The sequence below is a fragment of the Durio zibethinus genome, unplaced genomic scaffold (assembly GCF_047325235.1).
Source record: "Durio zibethinus cultivar Kanyao isolate XHJ-2024 unplaced genomic scaffold, ASM4732523v1 HiC_scaffold_187, whole genome shotgun sequence".
NCBI classification, from domain to species: Eukaryota; Viridiplantae; Streptophyta; class Magnoliopsida; order Malvales; family Malvaceae; genus Durio; species Durio zibethinus.
This window is the reverse complement of record NW_028322810.1, coordinates 30,330-42,500: the sequence shown is the minus strand read 5'-3', so window position 1 is coordinate 42,500 and position 12,171 is coordinate 30,330. Positions and strand designations below refer to the sequence as shown.

Here is a 12,171-nt window from a genome sequence, read left to right as displayed (position 1 = left end):
CTCTAAAAGAAAGTTGCGCAAATGGTAATGATTTAGAAAGGCCTAAAGATTTCAAGCATTTGTGGGTTCTATGCGAAAATGAAGATTGTTATGGATTAAATTATAAGAAATTTCTTAAGCCAAAAATGAATATTTGTGAATACTGTGGATATCATTTGAAAATGAGTAGTTCAGATAGAATCGAACTTTCGATTGATCCAGGTACTTGGGATCCTATGGATGAAGACATGATCTCTCTGGATCCCATTGAATTTCAGTATGACGAAGATGGTATTGATTATGATCCATTTCAGTCTGACGAAGATGGTATTGATTATGATCCATTTCAGTCTGACGAAGATGGTTCTGACGAAGCTGACGAAGATGGTTCTGACGAAGCTGACGAAGATGGTTCTGACGAAGCTGACGAAGATGGTTCTGACGAAGCTGACGAAGATGGTTCTGACGAAGCTGACGAAGATGGTTCTGACGAAGCTGACGAAGATGGTTCTGACGAAGATGGTATTGATTATGATCCATTTCAGTCTGACCAAGAAGAGCCTTATATGGATGGTATTGATTCTGATCCATTTCAGTATGACGAAGATAAAGTTCAGTATGACGAAGATAAAGTTCAGTATGACAAAGATAAAGTTCAGTTTGACAAAGATAAAGTTCAGTATGACAAAGATAAAGTTCAGTTTAACAAAGATAAAGATGGTATTAATTATGATCCATTTCAGTTTAACAAAGATAAAGATGGTCTTGATTCTGATCCATTTCAGTATGACGAAGATAAAGTTCAGTATGACAAAGATAAAGTTCAGTTTGACAAAGATAAAGTTCAGTTTGACAAAGATAAAGTTCAGTTTGACAAAGATAAAGATAAAGATGGTATTGATTATGATCCATTTCAGTTTGACAAAGATAAAGATGGTATTGATTCTGATCCATTTCAGTATGACGAAGATGGTATTGATTCTTATCCGTTTGAGTATGACGAAGATGGTATTGATTCTGATCCGTTTGAGTATGACGAAGAGCCCTATAAAGATCGTCTTGATTCTTATCAAAGAGAGACAGGATTAACTGAGGCTATTCAAACAGGTACGGGTCAACTAAACGGTATTCCTATAGCAATCGGGGTTATGGATTTTCAGTTTATGGGGGGTAGTATGGGATCCGCAGTAGGCGAGAAAATCACCCGTTTGATCGAATATGCTACCAATAATTTTTTGCCTCTTATTCTAGTGTGTGCTTCCGGAGGAGCACGCATGCAAGAAGGAAGTTTGAGCTTGATGCAAATGGCTAAAATATCTTCTGCTTTATATGATTATCAATCAAATAAAAAGTTATTTTATGTATCAATTCTTACATCTCCTACTACTGGTGGAGTGACCGCGAGTTTTGGTATGTTGGGGGATATCATTATTGCTGAACCCAATGCCTATATTGCATTTGCGGGTAAAAGAGTAATTGAGCAAACATTGAATATAACAGTACCTGAAGGTTCACAGGAGGCTGAATATTTATTCCATAAGGGTTTATTCGATCCAATCGTACCACGTAATCCTTTAAAGGGTGTTCTGAGTGAGTTATTTCAGTTCCACGGTTTTTTTCCTTTGAATCAAAATTCAATCAAGTAGAGTCTTAAGTTAAATTATTTTCTTTGTAGTGAAAAGGCAGTTAGTTAGTTTATCAGAATCAAAGTCAAAGCCCGCATAATGGGCTTTGACTTTGTGACATAAAATGGAATTGTCGAAAAACGAATTTTATCTTGCTCTATTGCGTATGTTTATATAATTCAAATATAGAAAAAATATAAATATAGAGTTTTGCATCTTTCTATATCTCCCGAGAATTCTATTTTTACTAAAAATCCCTGTTCTTGGATCGGATTCTAACGAATCGAATCTTTCGACAATTTGTAATAAACTCTTTCTCAATTTGTAATAAACTCTTTCTTTATTAAATTCAAATTAGAAATTAAAATTAGAAGACAAGAACAATAGAATAATAATAATAAGAAAAGTAGGAATAAAGTAAGATAATAAAGAAAGTGGATTATCTTATCATACACCTATTTTATTTCATTTAGAAAGATGGGCAAGTCCCTTTATTTAATTCTACATTCCTTGCACTTATTAGATAAGATATATATATTAGATATATATACTCGCTTAGATATACTTAGTATTTAGATATACTTAGTATTTAGATATACTTAGTATAATATTTAGATATACTTAGTATTTAGATATACTTAGTATAATATTTAGATATACTTAGTATTTCGATATACTTAGTATAATATTTAGATATACTTAGTATAATATACGAATTATAATATAATTATTATAAGATATATTTATAACTAACTTTATAACTAACAATATAACAATAACAGGTACGAATATTAAATTGAGGTACCCATTTTATGACAATTCCCTCTATTTTTGTGCCTTTAGTAGGCCTAGTATTTCCGGCAATTGCAATGGCTTCTTTATCTTTGTATGTTCAAAAAACTAAGATTTTTTAGATTCGATGGGGCCAAGGCCAAGACCAAATCTTATCTATTTTTTTTTTCACGACTTAGATGCCACGGATATCTATTTAGTAGAATATTGTATAACATCCATCCGGCTTCCCCGAACATAAATGAAAAAGCTCCTCTTATGCATACGTAAACATGATATAGGGGTAAATGAATTATAGCAAGTGGATCGGTACCGGACGAATGTATGAAATTAAAGTCTATATATCTAGTAGATCTGTATAGGGGATCATATAAAGGGGATGATTTTAGATCTAAGCAATTTGATGAATTACTTCTAAAAGTTCATATCAAAATAGCACTAGTTGATGAGAGTTACTTCGGAAACAAAAAAAGTAAAGTCAAATTTTTTTGCTTATTTTCTCAATTCCAATAAAATGCAACTGGATCTAGTATGTATGAGTTGGCGATCAGAATCTATATGGATAGAATTTATAGTGGGGTCTCGAAAAACAAGCAATTTCTGCTGGGCCTTTATTCTTTTTTTTGGTTCATTAGGGTTTTTATTAGTTGGAACTTCTAGTTATCTTGGTAGGAATTTGATATCTTTATTTCCGTCTCAGCAAATAGTTTTTTTTCCACAAGGAATCGTGATGTCTTTCTATGGGATCGCGGGTCTCTTTATTAGTTCCTATTTGTGGTGCACGATTTTTTGGAATGTAGGTAGTGGTTATGATCGATTCGATAGAAAAGAGGGAATAGTATGTATTTTTCGTTGGGGTTTTCCTGGAAAAAATCGTCGCATCTTTCTACGATTCCTTATGAAAGATATTCAGTCCATCAGAATAGAAGTTAAAGAGGGTATTTATGCTCGGCGTGTCCTTTATATGGAAATCAGAGGCCAGGGGGCCGTTCCCTTGACTCGTACTGATGAGAATTTGACTCCACGAGAAATTGAGCAAAAAGCTGCTGAATTGGCCTATTTTTTGCGTGTACCGATTGAAGTCTTTTGAAATGAATTGCAGAATAAATGCTTTCTCGGCAGGAGGAAAAAACTCAAGACAAGAAGCCTCTTTTTTCTATAGCAGAACTAAACTGAAGTTTCTTAAGAATGCCCACTCGAACCAAAGAAGACGTATACGGAAGAGTCATAACATAAAACAAAACTGTTTTTTTTTTTTTGTCCACAAAAATTGTTTTTTATGCGTCTGTAAATGTAAAACCACTCAACTTAATTCAGTAACAAAACAAGCAAGAAATCGAAATAATGGATTCATCTCATATATCAAAGTATTTCGAAATATTTAACTTTTTATTTTCAATATTTGGAGTTGATACGTTAGATACAGATAGATTATATCTTGTAAATTTTCTCTACTTTCCTTTTGTCAATCAGCCCCTCCCCTTTTATCCTTTCTTTTGTGCTCCTTAAGAACTAAACAAGTAGATTTCTTTCTTATAACATAATGATAAATGTAATGATAACTTTTCTGTCTTTTTTTGTCACTCATTTTTGATCATCATAATATTTTTCATAATTTTTTTTTTTTCAATTATTCCCGGACTCTAGACTATATACAGTCTAGATAACCCGCGAAAATTTTTCGACATATTTGATTGATATCTTGATATAGACAGGGAGCTCCTTCGTCTCAAAATCTGAATAGAATAATCTTTATTATTTGAAGCGGTTCTTTCGGGCAGTTATCGAAAGAGGGCAATTGCTTCGAATTTGATCAATTGAGATATCTGGAAACAATAATATATATATATATTTCATTCGAACATTCGAATTCAAAGTGGATTCTTATTTTCTATTTCTGTACTCTTTTTAGATTCAAGGACTAAGCACTGAATCAAAAAAAAAAAAAACAGAGAATAGATTCATGGGCCCCTACCTTATAATTTATCTTATAATTTATAATATAATGAAAGTCATGCTTGATAGAAAGATTAGATCACATAAAGTCAACGAATGAGGTGGGTTCATTAACAATTCACAGATGAAAAAATGGCAAAAAAGAAAGCATTCACTCCCCTTCTATATTTTGCATCTATAGTATTTTTGCCCTGGTGGATCTCTCTCTCATTTAATAAAAGTCTGAAATCTTGGATTACTAATTGGTGGAATACTAGGCAATCCGAAACTTTTTTGAATGATATTCAAGAAAAAAGTATTCTAGAACAATTCATAGAAGTAGAGGAACTCCTCCTGTTGGACGAAATGATAAAAGAATACCCGGAAACACATCTACAAAAACTTCGTATAGGAATCCACAAAGAAACGATCCAATTGATCAAGATGCACAATGAGGATCGTATCCATACGATTTTGCACTTCTCGACAAATCTAATCTGTTTCGTTATTCTAAGTGGTTATTCTATTTTGGGTAATGAAGAACTTGTTATTCTTAACTCTTGGGTTCAAGAATTCCTATATAATTTAAGCGACACAATAAAAGCTTTTTCTATTCTTTTATTAACTGAGTTCTGTGTCGGATTCCATTCGCACCACGGTTGGGAACTAATGATTGGCTATATCTACAAAGATTTTGGATTTGCTCATAATGATCAAATTATATCTGTTCTTGCTTGTACCCTTCCAGTCATTCTAGATACAATTTTTAAATATTCGATCTTTCGTTATTTAAATCATGTATCGCCGTCACTTGTAGTTATTTATCATTCACTGACTGACTGAAAAATGATTCACGGATTCAATTAGAATCTTTCTTACTTTGTATATAAGCAAAGAATGCAAAGTCGTACTTACTTTACTCTTTCTACCCATCAGGGGAATACAATTCCTCCTCTATTTCAGTAAATTTTTTTTTTTTTCAGTAAAAGTAAATAGCAGAATCGTGGATAGGGAACTATACTAGTGACCTACCTAATTTTATTGTAGAAATTTTCGGGATCAATGATTGTACCATGCAAACTAGAAATACTTTTTCTTGGATAAAGGAGGAGATTACTCGATCCATTTCCGTATCGCTCATGATCTATATAATAACCGGGGCATCCATTTCAAATGCATATCCCATTTTTGCGCAGCAGGGGTATGAAAATCCACGAGAAGCAACTGGGCGTATTGTATGTGCCAATTGCCATTTAGCTAATAAACCCGTGGATATTGAGGTTCCACAAGCGGTACTTCCTGATACTGTATTTGAAGCGGTTGTTAGAATTCCTTATGATATGCAACTGAAACAAGTTCTTGCTAATGGTAAGAAAGGGGCTTTGAATGTGGGTGCTGTTCTTATTTTACCGGAGGGGTTTGAGTTAGCCCCACCTGATCGTATTTCGCCCGAGATGAAAGAAAAGATAGGCAATCTGTCTTTTCAGAACTACCGCCCCACTCAGAAAAATATTCTTGTGATAGGTCCTGTTCCTGGTCAAAAATATAGTGAAATCACCTTTCCTATTCTTTCCCCAGACCCTGCTAGTAATAAGGATGTTCATTTCTTAAAATATCCCATATACGTAGGCGGAAATAGGGGAAGGGGTCAGATTTATCCCGACGGGAACAAAAGTAACAATACAATTTATAATGCTACGGCAACAGGTATAGTAAGCAAAATCATACGAAAAGAAAAAGGGGGGTACGAAATAACCATAACGGATGCATTGGATGGACATCAAGTGGTTGATATTATCCCCCCAGGACCAGAACTTCTTGTTTCAGAGGGTGAATCTATCAAACTTGATCAACCATTAACAAGTAATCCTAATGTGGGTGGATTTGGTCAGGGGGATGCAGAAATAGTACTTCAAGATCCACTACGTGTCCAAGGCCTTTTGTTCTTCTTGGCATCTATTGTTTTTGCACAAATCTTTTTGGTTCTTAAAAAGAAACAATTTGAAAAGGTTCAAGTGTCCGAAATGAATTTCTAGATCCGTGGATTTATCAACATCAAATTTGTAAAAAAGAACAAATTCTTCCTGGCAATTAGGTTAGGTATGATGAAAAAAGTATGAAAAGTCTTTTGCTTGTTTATATTCTTTCTCTAGGAATTACTTTTACCGCATTCAAAATCTGTATATTGTGAAGAAGACTATTTGTCTTTACCCCTTCTTTTCTTTTTTCAATCTAAATGGGAGGGGTGTAATTATATCCCTATTGTCAGATTGAAATGTCACAGAATGGGTTTTGTTTTCTAAATTCAATTTGATTAGATACTAAACATAAGATAAGTAAGCGGAGAATAGAAAGGAAGGATAAATGAGGGGAACAAATAATTACAGGGAGTATTCTTCGTCTTCCTAGCCTTCGGCACAAGAAAAGGATGTGTAAAATTCCTTTTCTTGTGTCGAAATAATAACAATTCCGGATCCCATTCGTCAAAGATTTCTATTCTTAGTTTATATTTTTCCAGATTTTTCAGAACCCTTTATTTTTTTAGATTTACTTATAATAGATAATAGATTATAATAGATAATAGAATAAGTAATAAAGTAATCGAATAAGTAATAAGGATAATATAATAAGTATAAAATAAGTATAAATAAGTATAAAATAAGTATAAGTATAAATAAGTATAATATAATATAATAAGTAATGGACAACCAAAAAAAAGAGAAGGAATCCTTTTTTTTATAAATATAAAATAGAAGCAAGGCGATGAACTTATAAAAAAATTTCAAACTTTGATGAAATACTAAAATAAATAGAGTAAGGTTAGACTAGTCTAGAAAGGGTTTGCTTGATATCTGGTCGACAGAAAAAAAAAAGAAATATTAAAATTAAATATTAAAATATTAAAATTAAATATTAAAAAAAATTAAATATTAAAATTAAATATATATTGTGATTGTGTCATCCAGGAAAAGGAAATTGAGTGATTCCTTTTTTTCTTCTAACCTTGAAAGTATCGATAGATACTATCGAAGAACAGATGCTATGAATCAATTAATCGAGTTCATTTTTCAAAAACATCATCGGAAAAAGTGATCTATTTGTTGTCATTTATATTTATACGAACAAAATATTATGATCATTAAGAATTCAACGGGACCCCTCCTCGCGAATCAGACAAAGAAAGAGGAGGCGGGCCCCGTTGAGTTCTTACACTTTCATGCCTATAACTTAGTTCATCCCATTATTACATATTACAGGGACGAACCCAATCCAGAATATGAACCATAAAAGAAAATACCTATTAAACCGATCACAGGAATACCAGTTACCGTACCTATTATCCAAAGAGGAATCCTTCCAGTAGTATCGGCCATTTATCCCGCTTCCCTCCACATTTCATCAAGTGGTCATGCTAAAGACATAAACAGTCATAGATAATTATGAGATGCAATCCTTCCGAATGGGATAAGAGAATTCCTACTATTATTTAGTATTCTACTACTCTTTTTTTCTTAATTGAAGAAATAATTGGAAAATAAAACAGCAAGTACAAAAATGAGTAATAACCCCCAGTAGAGACTGGTACGATTCAATTCAACATTTTGTTCGTTCGGGTTTGATTGTGTCATAGCTCTATAATTAATTCGGATTAGGTTTATCGTTGGATGAACTGCATTGCTGATATTGACCCCAAAAAAGAAACGGTAGGTACAGCTAGTCCGTGAACAGCCAACCATCGCACTGTAAAAATTGGATAGGTTCGATCTATGGTCATTGGGTCCTCCTAAAAAGATCTACTAAATTCATCGAGTTGTTCCAAAGAATCAAAACGGCCGGTTATTAATGGAATTCCTTGTCGGCTCTCTGTAAAATACTCGTTTGGACGAGGGCTTCCAAACACATCATAAGCTAAACCTGTGCTGACGAATAACCAACCCGCAATGAATAGGGAAGGTATAGTAATACTATGAATGATCCAGTATCGAATACTGGTAATAATATCAGCAAAAGAACGTTCTCCTGTGCTTCCAGACATGCTGAGCTCCGCATATTCTTGTAGGGGATCGATTCCGTAAAAGATGAGATCAGTAAACGGAAATTCACTGAAATTCAATCTTTGTGAGATCGTCAATATTGTACCAAAGGTATTTTTAGAGTATACCGAATCAGTATAGCTATCCTTCTTCTGACACAGCAACGCAATTTCAAACAGTATATCGACATGAAGTGCTAGATAATTTCTTTCTTCTTCTTGCTTGTCGATGTATAACCACGTATCATGCGATAGAAAATTCCTCAAATTCCTGGAATATAATATAGGGGATTCTATTATTGGTTTGGGGCTAGAAACGGAAGATCAGGTAACCCGTGAATCCAACAAGTTTATAATAATTCATGAAGGAAATTATCATATTTCCGCAAGTCAATTAGATGCGAAATCTAAAAATTGACTTTTTTTCGTAATTGCATAAGAGGTTTTGTTTTTTGTTGTAAGCCCTCCTTTTTTTATTTTAAGGAATTGCTTAGTCGTCTAGTAACAAGTAAGAGTAGTCGATAGTATTAGATATAGATAAAAAAAAGAGCAAGGAATAAAAAAAAAATTCTACTAATCAATATTTGTGAGGCGGCCTTTCTTGTATTCTTGTATTAGATCCAAAGGTTTTTTCTTGACCTAACTACAAAGATGATGAATCTATTTCTTTTTCTTTTCTACTCTTGTCCTGCCGCTCTATTTTTGTGAATACCGTTTAGAATGATTGATGAATCAAAAAATTTCAATTGAACTTATTCTTTCAATTGGTATTTTTGCTTATCCCCGTCTCTTTTAAAAATTGAAACTTAGGTAAGTGCTTTATAAACATATGTATAAAAAGAACATATTTCATTTAGCTCCTTCATGCCTACTCTAACTAGTTATTTCGGTTTTTTACTAGCGGCTTTAACTATAACCTCAGCTCTATTTATTGGTCTGAGTAAGATACGACTTATTTGAAAATTAATTGAATGAACGAACAATTAATAAAAACAAAGTTTTCTGTCCTATTCCATATATTCTATAGTTCCTTACCGTGTTAATTATCAATTATTAGTTATTGATATTCATGGGCAATAGAGATTAATATTTAGGGATAGATATTACCTTTCTTTTTCTCCTTTCAAATAAATTGAAATGATTGAAGTTTTTCTATTTGGAATCGTCTTAGGTCTAATTCCTATTACTTTGGCTGGATTATTCGTAACCGCATATTTACAATACATACGTGGTGATCAGTTGGACCTTTGATTAATTAACATCTCTTTTTTTGACTGACCCCTTTAATTTTAATTTAATTAATTTAATTCAAGGAGGTCAAATTCGAATTGCTGTTCAATTTTTTTTTTTTTTTTTTTTTTTTCAGTTCGGTGTAATTTTCGACTTAACAAGAGCGGAATCACGCTCTGTAGGATTTGAACCTACGACATTGGGTTTTGGAGACCCACGTTCTACCGAACTGAACTAAGAGCGCTTTCTTATCATAATAAATAAGACTGTAAAAAAGAGGATTCTTTTATTTTATAACCCCAATACATCGTGCACACCTATACTATCATATATCATATATAATATGAGAAAATGATAGATTATGTATGCTTAATTTTAATCAATCTAAAACTAAAATGGCTCCCTCCTTACTGCTCAAAGGAGAAGTAATAGGTAGGGATGACAGGATTTGAACCCGTGACATTTTGTACCCAAAACAAACGCGCTACCAAGCTGCGCTACATCCCTTTCAATTGGCCTACGATGTTATTGTAGAGAATCCCTGTCTTGTTTTCCACACCCTTATTTCATCTATTGATATACAAAAATTATCTTTCCATTTCCTCTTTTTGGTCTCATATCATATAACAACCATATAATGAATAATAAATGAATCTTTTTGGCGGGAATTCTCAGGCAGAAAGGGACCTATTTTGCTGTTTTAAGAAAAGGAAAATCTTATCTATCGAATCATTGTACATTTAAATTTTAATTTTGAATTAGGAATTCCGGGTACAAATATACAAATACAAGTGGTCTTTAACCACACATACATGTGATTATATATGTATTACCATAATGTATGTAATACGATAAAGAAGGAGGATTTTAAATGCGAGATCTAAAAACATATCTTTCCGTAGCACCGGTACTAAGTACTCTCTGGTTCGGTTCTTTAGCGGGTTTATTGATAGAGATCAATCGTTTCTTCCCGGATGCGTTAACATTCCCATTTTTTTAATTCTAGTTATTGTCGCGGGACGGGGTGAAAAAGATTAGATCGATATACAATCAAATATCTGTGACTAATCTCTCGCCCCCCCTTGACTTTAGTTGTTTTTAGAATTATAATTATATAAGAAATGAATTCTAATTATATAAGAAATAATTCTATTTAGTTTTTTTAGAATTCTAATTATATAAGAATTATATAAAATAAATAAGGAAGGTAGAACGAAAAAAGTGGATTGAACCTCAACAAAACTTGGGTTCAAGCTCCAATTAAATTACTAGTAGAGCGAAAAGAGAAATGTGGCTGGAACAACAGTATCCTACAAGATACTTAAAGAAAATACCGTACTGTGATTCTAAATCGAGTTAGAAATCATTGTATTACTTATTTACTATTAGTATAATACATATTGATTTACTATATTGATTGCAATTGATTGCAACGAAATCTTTCAGGATTTGGTTTTGAGTTAGCAACTTTTATTTATTTATTTTCATTCCTTTCTTCTTCACTTTTGATCGGAAAATAGAAGAGTTGGGTGAATTAAAAACTCAAAGGGGGTTCATGGCCAAGAGTAAAGATGTCCGAGTAACGATTATTTTGGAATGTACCAGTTGTGTTCGAAACGTCGTTAATAAGGAATCAACGGGCATTTCCAGGTATATTACTCAAAAAAATCGACACAATACGCCTAGTCGATTGGAATTGAAGAAATTCTGTTCCTATTGTTACAAACATACAATTCACGGGGAGATAAAGAAATAAATCGAATCAAGTACTCGTATGTCAACCCTTCCCGAGAATATGAGAAAATAGGACATTAGGTATTTAGGTAACATTAGGTATTTAGTATGAGAAAATAGGACATTAGGTATTCAGGTATAATAATATATATTATATAATATATTAAGTAATATTAAGTATATAATTAGTTAGATATAATATATAACTAATATATAACAAATATTTTATTTATATATTAGTCTATATTTGTATTTCCTTGTCTATTCCACGCTTTCTTTTTAAAGTGAAGTTTTTAGTTTTAAATTATTCGATATGCACGTTAATAAATTTTTAACCTTTTTAACCTGGTATATGATTGTATCAATATTCTTTTATTTTTTTTTATTCTATTTTTTATTTAGTTCTTATTTTTTTAATAATTTTTTTCTTTATTCTCGAGTCAATTATTTATTTTTTTAGTTTACCGTCTTCGAATGATTTTTAGTTTACAGTCTTCGAATGATTAGGAGTTGGATTTTCATTGATTAGGAATTAGATTTTTAATATCACTAACTATTTTTTTTTTTATTTTCTATTCGTGCATAATGATTATTTTAATATTGTTAATTTTAATATTGTTGTTAATTTTAATATTGTTAATATTGTATTATTTATTATATTGTATGATTTATTCATTACTATATTTTTTAGTTATTACTATATTTTGTATTTATTACTATATTTCATTATTTATTTCTTATTTTATTAATTATTTATTATTTTCGTGTCGGTTCTATATATATTTATAAATTATATTTATTTATTATTTATGTATTATCACAGTTATAGATATTTATTTAAAT

The 12,171-nt window shown here is 31.8% G+C and overlaps 2 non-coding genes across 2 annotated transcripts; both read right to left on the bottom strand.

Annotated features, from left to right (window-relative positions):
* Positions 1-9,764: 9,764 nt before the first annotated feature.
* Positions 9,765-9,838, bottom strand: TRNAW-CCA (transfer RNA tryptophan (anticodon CCA)). The gene has a single exon. It is a non-coding gene; the product is annotated as a tRNA-Trp (tRNA).
* Positions 9,839-10,027: 189 nt separating this feature from the next.
* On the bottom strand, positions 10,028-10,101 carry TRNAP-UGG (transfer RNA proline (anticodon UGG)). Its single transcript has one exon. It is a non-coding gene; the product is annotated as a tRNA-Pro (tRNA).
* Positions 10,102-12,171: the final 2,070 nt, after the last annotated feature.